Source organism: Haemaphysalis longicornis, unplaced genomic scaffold (genome assembly GCF_048455015.1).
Source record: "Haemaphysalis longicornis isolate Haplotype H1 unplaced genomic scaffold, Haemaphysalis longicornis Haplotype H1 scaffold_81, whole genome shotgun sequence".
Lineage (NCBI taxonomy): Eukaryota > Metazoa > Arthropoda > Arachnida > Ixodida > Ixodidae > Haemaphysalis > Haemaphysalis longicornis.
In genome coordinates, this window is record NW_027526449.1 from 988,974 (window position 1) to 1,003,757 (window position 14,784).

General features: G+C 46.7%; 1 long non-coding RNA gene across 1 annotated transcript in view; it reads left to right on the forward strand.

The window, feature by feature from the left end:
- The window catches only part of LOC144150946 (uncharacterized), a 43,662-nt gene extending 29,665 nt beyond the window's left edge, over nt 1-13,997 (forward strand). The window contains exons 4-5 of the long non-coding RNA XR_013318586.1: nt 11,874-11,966; nt 13,859-13,997. This is a non-coding gene — a long non-coding RNA (uncharacterized LOC144150946). The remainder of the gene's footprint in view (nt 1-11,873; nt 11,967-13,858) is intronic.
- Nucleotides 13,998-14,784: the final 787 nt, after the last annotated feature.

Here is a 14,784-nt window from a genome sequence, read left to right on the forward strand (position 1 = left end):
CCGAAATCTCAAGTTCAACGTTGACTACATAGACAGCATATGTGCAACTGTCTTGTTCAGTCGTTCTGTTAGTCCGATCGTGGGGCGGTAGTAGGCCGTCGTTTTTCGGTGATTCTTGTTGCTCTGGCGTCAGATTTCTTGCATAACCTCCGCAGTAAAAGCCGTTCCGTGATCCGTGATTAGGACGTCAGGGGCTCCATGTCGCAGCACAACTTGGTTTATGAAGAAATTCACGACTTCTTGTGCAGTCCCCCTCGGAAGAGCGGCGGAGGCTGCGTAGCGCGTCATTTAGGCTGTCGCTACGACAATCCACTTGTCGGACTGTGACGTAGAGTACTGGCCCAGAAGTTCCATTCCAATCTGCCAGAAAGCCCTCGATGAACCGGCGATCGGCTGAACAAGTCTGGGGGGTCTCGTTGGCGGCGTTTTTTTTCGCAGGCAGCCACGGCAGCTCCGGACCTAGTAGATTCATCGGTTGTAAGGCGGGGACAGTAGTTTTTGGCCTTGATTTTTTTGTTAGTGAAAGCTGTGCCGAAATGTCTGGAAGAAGGGTCGTCGCAGCGCGCTTCTAAACTTTCGACCCGAAGGGCTGCGGGAATAACCAGAAGATAATTCGTTCTCGTTTTGGAGTGTAACTTTTTCTTCACGAGGATGAAGTTTTTGAGGCTGAATGCTGGAAAATTCGGTTTGAAGGCCCCAGGCACAGCGACGTTGCGTCTTTCAAGGTAGTCGATCATGACGCGTAACTCCGGGTCGGAACGCTGCTGAGCAGCTAGGTCGCTCTCCGTCACTACTACGAAGAATACGCTGTCTTCATCGGAGTCTTGTGGTAGGGGGTCGACGGGGGCACGAGATAAGCAGTCCGCGTCAGAGTGTTCCCTGCCGGCTTTATGGACGATTGGAACATCGAATTCTTCTTGCAGGCACAAGCTCCACCGCCCAAGACGGCCAGAGGGGTCCTTCAAATTGGCGAGCCAACACAGTGCATGGTGGTCTGTGACAACCTTCAATGGTCCACCATACACGTATGGGCAAAAATTTTGAAATGACCCATATAATGCGAGGCGCCCTTTCTTAGAGTGGGAGTAGTTCTTCTCTTCCTTCGACAGGTCACGGCTGGCCTAGGCAATTACGTTTTCGCAACCAATTTGCTTTTGGACGAGAGCTGCTCCTAAGCCTAGATCACTGACGTCCGTGTGCATTTCCGTTTGTGTTTTCGTCGAAATGAGCGAGCGTGGGCGGGCTTCGCAAGCGTTGTTGCAGCTCGCAGAATGCTTCCTCTTGGTAGGTTTACGAGCAGAAAGGGGTGCTATCTTTCTTATAGCGCGTGCGTGGCTCGGCTATGCATGCGAAGTGTTTGACGAAGCGCCGGTAGTGCGCTCCAACATCCAGAAATTTTCGCACGCCCCTCTTGTCGTTCTGTCTTGGTAAGTTCGCAATGGCTCCAGTTTTCGCAGGTTCAGGCAGAAATCCCACGGTGTTGACGACGTGGCCCAAAAACGTTAGTTCCTCGTACGCGAATCAGCACTTTTGAGGCTTCAGCGTTATCCCCAATGTACGAATATCTTCGAGTAAAAACTGCAACCTTGCAAGGTGTTCAACAAAAGTCCGGGCGAATACCACAACGTCGTCGAGGGATACGAGACAGGTGTGCCACTTCGGGTCAGCTAGCACTGTGTCCATGACTCCTTGAAATGTTGCAGGGGCTGTGCACAACCCAAACGACATCACCTTGTACTCGTATAGGCCTTCTGTGGTTATGAATGCAGTGTTCTCTCGGTCTCTCTCGTCTACGTCAATTCGCCAGTGGCCTGTGTTTAAGTTCATCGAAAAGAAGTAAGTCGCATGGAAGAGGTGGTCGAGGGCGTCATTGATCCATGGGGGGTGCTACACGTCCTTTTTGCTGATTTTCTTCAGCCGGCAGTAGCCAACGCGGAACCTTTATATGTCGTCTTGTTTCTTCCCGAGTGCGACCGGCGCAGTCCTAGGTTATTTTCGATGGCTGTATAATGTCGTCGCTGAGCATATCTTCGACCTGTCCTCGCATGCCTACCCGCTCGTGGGACCACCCGCGATACGATGACTGCGGGGTAGGTCGGGCTCCATTTTCGGTTATACTTCGCTGCTTTGCTAGAGGTATCTCACGTAATTTGAAGTTTTACGAAAAACAGTCGCTGTAGTGACGCTGCAAAGCCAATAATTTGTTCTGTTTCTCCGGCGGCAGCATCGGGTCTTCTCGGGTGCGCGTTCGAAGTCGGCGACCGCTATGAGGACACTTTCTTCTTTCGTTTCATCGATGAACACAATTGCAGCGCGCTTGTTTAAATCTTGGTACTCTTCCGTGAAATTAGTGACCAAAACGTGGGATTGGCGTTGCATAAAGCGCACAAAGCCTCCTGCGACGGAGACACCGCGGTCGAGAAGCAAACTTTCGTCACCCTCTAGAATAGCGTCGACGTCAGGAGCATCATCTTCACAGTTGGCGGTGATCACCTGGCTTGCGCGGGGTGGCAGGGTGACATGATCATCGGCGATCCTTAGAGCAGCATGGTGTTCGGGGTTCGGTTCCGGAGCAATGGAGTGATCGGAGAAAAAAGTTATGGAATGGGCCTGCAGATAAATTATAACACCGATGTCCGTCAAATAACAAAATAGTAGGCCACAAATGTTCGCGGATACACTCTCCTAGCCGTTGCGTGCCTAAAACCACATCGCCAAGGTGGATGCATAGCATACCGCGCATAAGCATCCTCCATCCACATCAGACCGTCCACCAGCATCCTCCACCCGCATCATCTGTCCGTCTGTAGCATACGCACGCGTAACAAAAAAAAGACATCCCCCTCGCGAGGGGCACGATCAAATGCACAGCATTTCCGAGGGGGTGCGCCGGCAAGTCGTATCTCTTGATCGCGGGACCCGTGTCGCCATCTTTTGGAAGCGCGGGACAACTTGTGGCGCTTTCGAAACAAACGAGAAAGGAGTGAAGGATATAAGGCGCGTTCGGTGCATCGAAATCTGTGTCGGTTTCGTGGCTCGGTCGGTTGTGCGCCGGGCACCTTGCGTTCCGCCCGCGGCGTCATGGGTTCGAAACCGGGCGCCGGAAACTGTTATTTCTTCCTGGCTGCGGACTACGACAAGGCGCGCCTGCGGACTACGACAGGGCACGCATGCGGACTACAAGACGCGCATGCGGACTACGACAGCGCACGCCAACGCCGCGTGACATTGTGAGTTACTAAAATGCTATGCATTTAAAAGATAGCACCCCTTTCGCCTGGGAAAACGCACAAGAAATAGGAATCACGCCCCATCAGAAGTAGTGCTTTGATTTGTCGGGAAAACAACAGTAAAAATAGTAGGCCACAAATGTTCGCGGATACACTCTCCTAGCCGTTGCGTGCCTAAAACCACATCGCCAAGGTGGATGCATAGCATACCGCGCATAAGCATCCTCCATCCACATCAGACCGTCCACCAGCATCCTCCACCCGCATCATCTGTCCGTCTGTAGCATACGCACGCGTAACAAAAAAAAGACATCCCCCTCGCGAGGGGCACGATCAAATGCACAGCATTTCCGAGGGGGTGCGCCGGCAAGTCGTATCTCTTGATCGCGGGACCCGTGTCGCCATCTTTTGGAAGCGCGGGACAACTTGTGGCGCTTTCGAAACAAACGAGAAAGGAGTGAAGGATATAAGGCGCGTTCGGTGCATCGAAATCTGTGTCGGTTTCGTGGCTCGGTCGGTTGTGCGCCGGGCACCTTGCGTTCCGCCCGCGGCGTCATGGGTTCGAAACCGGGCGCCGGAAACTGTTATTTCTTCCTGGCTGCGGACTACGACAAGGCGCGCCTGCGGACTACGACAGGGCGCGCATGCGGACTACAAGACGCGCATGCGGACTACGACAGCGCACGCCAACGCCGCGTGACATTGTGAGTTACTAAAATGCTATGCATTTAAAAGACATCCCCCTCGCGAGGGGCACGATCAAATGCACAGCATTTCCGAGGGGGTGCGCCGGCAAGTCGTATCTCTTGATCGCGGGACCCGTGTCGCCATCTTTTGGAAGCGCGGGACAACTTGTGGCGCATTCGAAACAAACGAGAAAGGAGTGAAGGATATAAGGCGCGTTCGGTGCATCGAAATCTGTGTCGGTTTCGTGGCTCGGTCGGTTGTGCGCCGGGCACCTTGCGTTCCGCCCGCGGCGTCATGGGTTCGAAACCGGGCGCCGGAAACTGTTATTTCTTCCTGGCTGCGGACTACGACAAGGCGCGCCTGCGGACTACGACAGGGCGCGCATGCGGACTACAAGACGCGCATGCGGACTACGACAGCGCACGCCAACGCCGCGTGACATTGTGAGTTACTAAAATGCTATGCATTTAAAAGTTCATTCAGAGAATTACGTCGCGGGAGCAGTTAGGCAAAATGACGAATGCAGCGGGGTACGTTGTGCCATCTATAGTGGCGGGCGATGTGCACGTTCAAGCTGTCGTTACGAGATGGCCTCCTGCTGTGCTATGTGGCGACACTCCCATCTGTCCGTAACTTTCTTCAGCTTCGGCGAGAATGATCCACGCTTAACTGAGTAGTCGGCTCCCGTGGCTATGAGGGCGACTACATCGAAGACGTCGAGGGACAGCTGGATGTAGGACGCCGCCTTGCTCGAGTTCCGGGTGCGTCGGGGAGCCGTATCTCGGCTCGTGCGTGTTGAAGGCCGGGCACTATGCGTCGTTGTTGTCGCCACCTTCGCAGCGGCAGGCTCGGCCATATCGGGTACGCGACGCGCCGTGTTGCGGTGGTCGTGTTCTAGAGTCACGTCAGGGTTAAATCGGGTTGTCGGGCTGAGGGCATGTCGTATATCCCCGTAATCGGCGAGTCGTTTGGGTCGTTGGAGGCTTTTGTTTTTCCGCCGTTGCGGAACTTCACCCCCAGAAGTTGCTGCTTTTAGTTTCCCTTGCGTGGGGTAGGGGATCTCGAAAACGTGAAGTCTGCGTTGCTTGCGAGTGCCCAGCAGACCCCTTTCCCCTTTCTTCCCCCTCCCTGTGGGAGCAGGCGCTGCGCGACCCGGAGGTATTGTGTCAAGATTTAGTGACCCCACCCCCCTCCCCTGATTCCTGAGTATCCATAAAGTTGTTTGTCTCCCTCTCTCTCTCGACGGCTTCACGATCGGTATGAGTAGGGTGGCTGCGAAATGATTGAAGCTCTCTCGACCTCTGTTGATGTTGGAGAAGTATTCCTCGATCTCGGTAGGCCACTGGCCGAGTAGGGGCATGGTGCGTCGACAGATAACCCTGCCAAACCGAGCCTCTTGAAGGGGCAGCGACCGTAGATGTGGTTGGCCCCTCCACAGTGGTAACACAGCTGACTAATATAGGAGGTTCGCCATACGTCAGCCCTCCTAGTCGTCTAGTTTAAGAGTACGGGAAATGGGGCGGGAGACATTGGATGGCGGTATGGCGGCACCTCTTGACGACGAGTTAAAGGTTGGTGGGGTCGAGGAACAGTTGCGAAATAGGTCATCACTTGGGGCTCGTGGGGTCTTCCGACGGCGTAGAAGTTCCCAGTGCCTGTTGAACCTTTTCTCGTATGACGTCAGCCAGGGAAGTGACTTGAGGTTGTGGCGTCGTCCGGAAACGTTTCCGACGCTCCTCCCTCGTCACCGCACAGAACGTCTCAAGTAGTGTGTCAGAGCTAATAGCCCCGGCACTGGTCGTGTCCGAAGCGAGCGCACTGACTAGGCGGTCGTACCGCCTAGTTCGAAATTAAAGCGTCTCCTCCATCGCGGCCTCTTCAGACGCGAATTGGGCCACCGTCTGAGGAGGATTATGAACAAGGCAGACAAAAAGCTACAAGCATCAGAAACCTCAGTTTGTTTTCCTCAGTCATTACTAGGTCAGCACGGGGAAACGATCTCTTTATCTACTCAACAAAGATAACTACCGCTTCGTTGGGGTGTTGCGTGCGCATTTCTAGCAAAACTGTGGCTCGTTCCTTCCGCATGACAGTGTGAATGTATTCAGGAACTCGATTTAAAAAAAGAGTTCGGTCAGTCAGGGAGCTTTATTGGTTCACAAACGAAGTTACATCTGCATCCTCCAAACAGAAGAGCACATGGAAAAAAATTTCTTCTTCATCACACCGGTCAAAGATGCGGACGCGCCCCACTTTCCGGACGCGCCCCACTTTCTCCAGGCAGTCCTCGGAGTCTTCACCGGGCGATCCGCCGAATGATAATGGTTCCGGGGGCTGATGCAAGACGATGGGGCTAGTGGCTTCAAGCAACATCTTGTTGGTTGCGGCATTTTTGGTCTTGGTCCTTTCTGGTAGACGACCAAACTCGGCCGGTAAACCTTGAAGTCGGTAGCTTGTTCGGCATGGGTGTGTTTTTGCCTTCCAGAAGAAGTAGGGAGCATACAGAGTGCGTACCCAGCTCCTCTACCAGATGTCACGAAGCCAAAGATGACGCAGTTGTCTTGAAGGAAAAACAAGATTATTGCAGCGAACTTGTGCTGCCCTAACAACTCAAAAAATACACATGTGGGTAAGCAGCAGTCAGCAAAGTGACGTTCGTAGGCGAGTGCCGGTGAATCGAATGCCACGGCGTCTGTTCTACGGCGTTTGTCTTTCGGCGCGAGTGTTTCTCGAACCATCGAATTACAGCGACAACAATATAGATCAGACAACATTATTCTACGCTACTCACGTTAAGGGGCAACACTCTCCCTTTGAAATGAGATAACCAGCGCGAAAAAAAATAAAGAATGCAAAAGCACTTCACTTGGCACACAGATAACAAAGCCCGGCGCGACCGGGCGGTAAAAACAAACAAACCCAATGCATTGTTTGTGCCAACATAGAGATCCTTTGTTCAAGAAAATTTAAAGACACAAACTAAGGAATGATAAAAATAAAATTGAGATATGAAAAAGCCTACCTTTTTCACAACTATTACGTGATTAAGACAAAATTATAAAGTACCCAATTATACAATCACAACAACGCAAAAAACAGTAAGAGCACCCAATGAAAAAGTCTTCAAAAAGGCAGAATTAGTCAAGTTCACACATTCATCATTTTAATAGCATAAATGTAGGTTATTCGTCCGCTAATTTATAAGATATAAACAAGGCTAGAAATGACCTAACGAAATAAAAATTAAAATAATAAACACCTTATTCGCCGTACTCACCACACGTTGTTAAGGTGAAACAAAATATATTTGAAAAGGCAAACGTAGTCACGAAACAAATCACAGAAAATCAGTATGGCTGCAAAAGGCTCAAAATTAACTGATGCGGTGTGTAAATGCTTACATAGGGCAGCTGTCCTATTTTTTGTTATGTTACTTTAAGGTCACGTACAGGATTCTTTGTTTTGTTTCTGTGCTTATCGGCAAACTCAACGAGCGTTATTCTAGAAAGCTCCTTTAGGGCTCTCTTCTGCGAGTGGTTCTAACACGCGGCGACGGTGGGTGTTTACAACAGCAACGGACGGAAATGGTCCACGTAGTTCCCGCATGCATTGAGAAAGCCACCTGTGCATCCGAGGCTGGACACATAGCATCAGATAAATTGTTTACTAAAATGCTAGCATGACACGTGCTTTTTTAAATTACTGAACACTGAATTTATTGTAAAGTCATCCCATGCGAGCAACAGTAACCACAGAGCCCTAAAGAGTACACGCTCAAATTCGCGATGCCAGATGCATTTTCGGATGTTCCTACGAGCGGGGACCCCCACATAAGTGTCGAGCCAGCATGTGCTCCGAGAGACGCTGCTGACGACAAAATCCTCAAACCAGACATTGAGGGGATCAGATCACTGCTCGGAGCAAAAGCTTGCGCTCTCCTTAATAACGTTCACGAAGAAACGAACATATTTTAATCTTTGGCGACGTTCCAGCCGTGTTTTTGTAGCTTTTTGAAGTGTCCGCAAACAAAACAGTACACAGATTTACTTTTTTCCCCAATAATGCGCCATTCTACGATACTGGAATTCTAGTCCGCTGACTGCGGCTGACCTGGCCGCTGTGCTTGCCAGGGGAGCTTACTGTGCGGCCCAACTAGGAGCGCACTAACTCTATAGGAGGTTTCTCTTCAATACGAAGCGCTCGGTTTTTATTCCCAAGCGCCGCTCATATCATCCTGCTTTGCATACCTGTAGGTACTGACAAATGCGTTCCTTCAAGTTTATTAGTTTGTACCGGATGTACGTATTAAATGTTTCATTCTATCTAGAGACATCGGTACACATATCTCTATTATATTCACAGTGATCTCCGAATCTACCTCAAAACATGGTTTTTCAACCACCTTTGATTCCTCTCGTAAAATAATATTAAAAGAAACAGTGCAAAAAATACTGTAGAAAGAGTGTGTCTCTACGTGGAGCAACGTAATAACGGGCGGAACACATCGCACGCGTAGCTGGTGAAGCTCGTGAAGTGGTACAAAACTGACCCGGTTATCTCTGATACCCTCAATGGTAACATCCTTCCTGGTCAGTACAAGTAGGCCGCTAGGGTATTTGGCGGTACCGTCGCGATGTACTGGTATTGTTATGGTTTCCATAAAAGGCATGGCGACGAAAAAGAGACATGGTGTTGGAATAATGGAGAGATGGTCAGGAGGGTATTAAATTTGCCCATTTTAAACTAAAAGGCACAGTTGAAGATATGAGATAATATTAGGGCTCTGGAAAGGTTCTGCAGTTCAGCACACGACTTACCGAGGGTGCCAGTAAGTTATCAGGAAAAGCAGTTAGCCTGCTGTACCCGAAAGCGTTTCCATTGCAATAGAAAAACAGCGATACATTTTAACCTTACGCTTGGCGTCTACCTTCAATGGCACAATTACGTGGAGATTATACATGTTTTAAACTCAAACCCATTTGCAACTCACTGTTCTCCATAATACAATATCGGCTGGCGTACGCACCCGGAACGACATGTATTCGATGAAATGACACCCGTTTACTCTGAAGGTTTGATTCACCAAAATTATTGATGATACTTAAAGGTACTTTTTAGTTAATTTATAAAACTTAACGCACTGCAGCCGCTTCGGGGACTAAAGAACGAGTGGTGCAAACACCTTATAGTTGGCGCAAATGGTTCCGTACCATGAAATGTCATTTTAGAGCGACGTTTATTTGCCCTTAATACTTTAACCGAATTGACCTCCTATATCCTGCGCTCTAACGGCATATACAGCCCCTTCAAAAATTTAGTGTACTTCTATTTCGGAGTATGAAATCTTATTTCAGTGCAAACCTAGAAGTTTAATGCAGCCACCACAGCTACCACAGTACTTCAAAAAGGTTTTAGAGTAACACTGAATGGAACTCCTCTCAGTTACATTAAAACCAAGAGGAGTAGAACGTAATTTTAGCCCAAATTGTGCAAAGACAAGTGATTTTCACTGTTTCGCCTGTTTCACTGCGTTTACTTAGGTTTTTTTTTTTTTTTCAAATGAATCATGCCGCTGAATACGATTTCCAAAAGCTGAAAATGCAACCACAACTTCTGTACCACTTTTCTTCTAACAATGTTTTTCCTGTTTCGCAAATTTCTATGTAACATCTATATTTTCTTTTCAAAGTTTGAATAAATGTAAACAAGATAACAGAATGTGCACCAAATGGGCATCGTAGAAATTGGCAAATTCGAAATTCAGAAGGAGATCCTAGAGCTACGGCTGAATGAGCACGGCATGATAAGTGTCACAAAAACACTCATACCTGCGGTAGAAGAAACAAAACTGACGAATATTGTGTTCTCTGTGTCCTCTTTTACGATTTCACATTCTTTTGCGCCAGAAAAAAAATGTGTTTTTTATATTACCGCCGGTCCTCTTTTTGTACTCTCTAGGTCCACGAAAGAAGTGCGATAAAGAATCAATTGCGTAGTTTGCCTAGCCGACGTGAAATTCAATTCAGTCATTATCCATGACAAGCAACAATCAAACAACCTTGCTTCCTGCTTTGAGCAGGTATTTTGGCCTCTTAATAGCACACTAATGTGGAGCCAATGAGCGTGGTGTTTAGATACAGGGAAGTAACTCTGAGAGCAAGAATAATTCGAGCCCACTGTTCAGATTTTTTTTGTAAGGACCGCCACGTGACAGGTTATATTTCTACAATACCGAAGAGCAAAATGGTTGTTGAGGCCGTGCCTATGCTGTTCTTTTTCGCGTGTTCCCCTGCGTTTCATGCGTTGTAGAGAAAACCCAATGTATGATAGTCATCAAAAAGAGGCGGCAAGCAATATACTTTTGTCTGTGTTGCTTTTTAAGCGAATGGGATGTATCTAGTGTTCCTTGTTTTTTTTATGTCCGCTTACGAAAACACAGCAGGCTCCATCTGTTTTTGAATCGCGAGGAGTAGAAAACAAAACTTCGCGGTGTGTTTGGTATTAAGATGGGCTCACTGCAGAAAACACTGTAGGTTCAAAACTTGATTTTAACTTGAAGGTTGCACGCCTCATCACTTCGATGGGCATCTTGAGTACATTAGTATTCACCAATTTTAGGACAACAAAATGAATGTTTTGGAATAAGTGCTCAAAAATATTGATACCTCATACGTCGGAGGGACCCCTTTTACAACTCATTGCTGAGTTCAGGGGTCCAACCTTTCACGCAGTTGTACTATTAACTAGTGCTTCCACGTCTCATCCCTTGGATAAAAATTATTAGTATAATAGGTACCAAAAGGCATCATTTCTGAGACCGCTAGAGTCAAAATAAAAATGCATGCATTAAGATTTGCGTATTTCTTATGGATGACCAGCGCAAACGCTCAAGACAAACAAAATGTACTTGTTTTTCACCGGACCTCTATGTCGTCTAAGCTGTGTGGCAAAACGTTCTGCTTGTCATTACCTTCCCGGAATCCAGTACCTCGTGTCTCTTGTCCATTTTCTCTGACGCTACAAATATTAAAACTTCCATGCATGCTATCGCAATCGTAGCAGCTGCTGTTTAGAGTATCTCAGACTGACAGCACTTTATCCCGATCACGATGACGTTGGAGGCATAGAACGTACCGGTGATAGAATTCTTTACTACTGAAATGGCGTTGATAGACTGCATAGTCAATACAAGAAAGCTCAACACGAGAACGGCTGGTTCTGAGCTGGACAATAAGATCGACAGTTGATTTTAGAGCTTAGCACTGCTGTCGACGCTCTAACGCTTTGTGCAATACCGGATGGTATTACTATTGTAAGTCAAACTGCCACTGGCTGAGTGTTGTGGGGACGAGAAAGGGCCTGTGTACTTAACAACTTGATGCACCTCAAAATCCTTCAAGGCATTGCATGCTCTTAGGTCATGCAATTCAGGTGTTTATATGAGTTTGAGAGTCTCACAGCTCTGTTAGCCCGCCGAAGCTGTTTCAATATTAAGTACGGTGGCTCATTTTGCGATGCTTTCCGCGTGCCCAATGAAAACATGTCGACACTCACGCTCAAGTCGAACATGGCTTCGAAAACACTATTCAGTCTATCAGTGGGTGTTGTGCTTCCTGTATTTCTGCCTTTCATTTATTATTTCTTTCGTTGCAAAGTTTTGCTTTGTGCAATGTAAATGCAGTAGTTAAAACACCACCGTGCTATTTATGAAAATGCACATCTAAATCACACCCACAAGCTTCGAAAATTTTTTTCTTCTACCGGAATGTTCTTCAAAAACCCTTTGCGGACCGTAGAAGACAATTAGCATCCCCTGCAGTAGCTTGCATTTAAATTACTCTCATGCCACCCCTTTTTTAGTGTTACATATGCACCTACCTAATGCAGTTCATACTATGGTGCATTTTAACAATATGTTTATTTCTACTCTGCGTTGACTGTGGACAATCTGTGCAGCCCCACAAGACAGTGATGAGGATGAGGACGACGATTGATCTCCGATGATTTGCCTCGAAAACGAGCAGGGTTTTCTCGATATCTATTCGTACGGTAAGTGACATTTTTAGTTGAACAGCAAAGAATGGTTGTAATGGCCGTACATTCTTCATAAAGTAGTATCAACTAAGCGTTGTTCAGAGACTCAGTATAGGACGAATAGTTGCCTGAGGACCATTTCTGCAAATGAGATTGTCCTGAGGCAATCTCAATCTCTCTTGGTAGATCAATTGCTCCCCAAATAGTAGAGAATAGGAATCCTTACGAAAAAGATGTTTTATGTGTTCTTTCTCAGCCTTATATGGTCCTGGAATGCGTGGTTTGGGGTATTTCAATTCGCGTGACAGCTTATTTACACGTGTAAATTTGGTGCGAACATCTTACAGAGGCTGAAAAGAATGGGTTCTGGATGGGATATAACTTCGAGAAAAGGCAGCCCATGCTATCTTGTCGGCAACCGCACTGTTCCATCCCTTTAAATGTTTTCATAAGGAACGCGACTTGGCGCAGAAAACATGGCTTCAAAACTAAATCCTAATCTTAAACATGCATTTGAGCGACAGTGAAACGTTGAAGATATGCCAACGAAGCGGCGATGTAAAAAAAGGCCACCATTTTGTCATGCGACAGTGGATGTCCAGTGCATGTCCAGTGTCCAGTGTAAACCGATACACATTGTTGGGGGGGGGGGGGGTATGAAATGTTCCTCGTCATCTGGACGGGTTTGTCCCTTGCGCTCGGTTTTTCTGGCAGCAGAGCATGATGCATGTGCTCGCCCTCGTATGACGTCAGCCCCCTTTTTAGCAAGCAGCTGCAAGCCGAGTCTTTAGCAGGAATACATGGGGGGGGGGGCCCAATAGTGCCCAGGAGCCTTATCATATGTGATGCAACCTAGATGCCGGTTTTGTGTGGATTTTTAACAAATACTGAACTCTGTGATGTATGTCATTGCAAAAAAGATTGCGCTGGGCTTCTCTGGCGGCAAATGCTGGGTCCTGCCTAGCCTGATGCATGCGATTGGCGTCTTGGCCGAGAGCTGCTGGATCCTGCCTGGGTTTTTTGTTTACGACACAAAGCTTTCCGACCAAGGAGAGGCAAACACCTTCGATGAAAAAATTTAGTCTGTTCCGATGATGCGATGTATGTATAGAAGATTTAATAAAATCTTGTCAGAAAATAGTTGTATGTTTTCAGGGTATTTTTTTGCTCAGGTTTGTCTATCCAAAGGGCCTCGTAGCCTTTTGCAGAGCTAAAACATAAAACCATACAACCAAATTACACAAGGTAGCAAGACATGTGCAATGCTTTGTAATAATGTAGCACTTTTGAGGCTAGTCACTGCTCACGAATCTTGCCAAGAACTTGAAACTAAAATTAGTCAAATATAATTTTGATGTTACCTTATGAATTCTTTTGTTGCAGGGCTGGAATTCGAGAGTTTTTGTGGCCACTTTTTGCGCGCGTGCGTTTTTTTATCCGTATTTTCCAGATATTGCTAACCTAATTGTTTCAACATGTCTTGGCTACTAGCATGACCACGTCTGACCAAAACAGCCCGAATTAACCTGCTTCCGCTACATTTTTTCTACCGCAGTAGCTGTTCTTAATTTGTTTACCTAAGTACAATGCATGGGTTTTGCTTTACCAGCCTTAATAACCTACCTTCGTAACGAAATGCTTTGACTGTGCTTACAAGCTTACACATTAGGTGATTTGTTAGTTACCGGGATCCCGAATAGCCCGTCGTATATTTTGTTTATATTTAGAGCAAAATAAATACAGATAGAGAGACAAAATTATAAAAGTACTAGTCTGCAAAACATCTCCGTACTTGGGAGAAGCATTTTGACGTGCTGTGACCAGTACTTTTGCGCATTTCTTAAGGGGCTATTTGAATACCAGTACTAAAACTCTAATTGTGTTTTGCTTTTTTTCTTATACCACAGGTATTAACCAAATATATCGATGACCGTTTTTGGGAGCTGCAATAACGCCTAAAAACTTGGTGAGCGCTGATTGAGTAGAACTTCGACAGAAAGGAACCGCTCTCTCGAATTTCGGAATTTATCTGCAATTAAATGGTTTGTTCAGTATTTGCTTTGTGAATATTTTTTTATGGCGGGTTGTGTCCCAACACCTGATAGAGTCTTATTTATTAGTCCGACGATAATGGACGTCCTGATCATTACGAGGTTGAAGAAAAAATGATAAGCCTGCTTCACGCGAAAGCTGTGATAGGCGTTTATATTTTCCTGTAGGTTATTAACACTAATGCGATAAAAAGACCAATTTCAATGTACTTTGCTCAACGCCAATTTATTTATTTATTTTATTTTATTTATGATACCCTCAGGGCCAAAGGCATTACAGAGGGGAATGGTGTGAGAGCAATGAAATAAAAAACAACAAAAAAAAACAGCACAAAGACGTTAAGATACAACATACAATAAAATCATTAACACAATGTAATTAAAAATTGCAACTGCGACTCATCAAAAGCAAACATTAGAAGAACTGATTATACAATGTTAGCTAGAACATTTCGAAACTGGTGTACGTCATTAATAGATACAGTGTCAAAAGGAAGGCGATTCCAGTCACGACTTGTCCGGGGCAAGAAGGAATGAAAACAATGCATTGTTTTGCATATATCAATTCCAACTTTGCACTCATGGTCAACGCGACGGGATTGATAATGTGGCCTAGGTATAAGCTCGTCACGCAGAACGGGGTGGTGATACAGCTTATGAAAAATAGTTAGTCGTGAAATTTGACGCCTAGTGGAGAGAGGTGGGAGGGCTAAATCAGATTTCATTCTAGTAATGCTCGCGGTTCGATGGTAGTTGGCTAGCACAAATCTAACAGAATTATT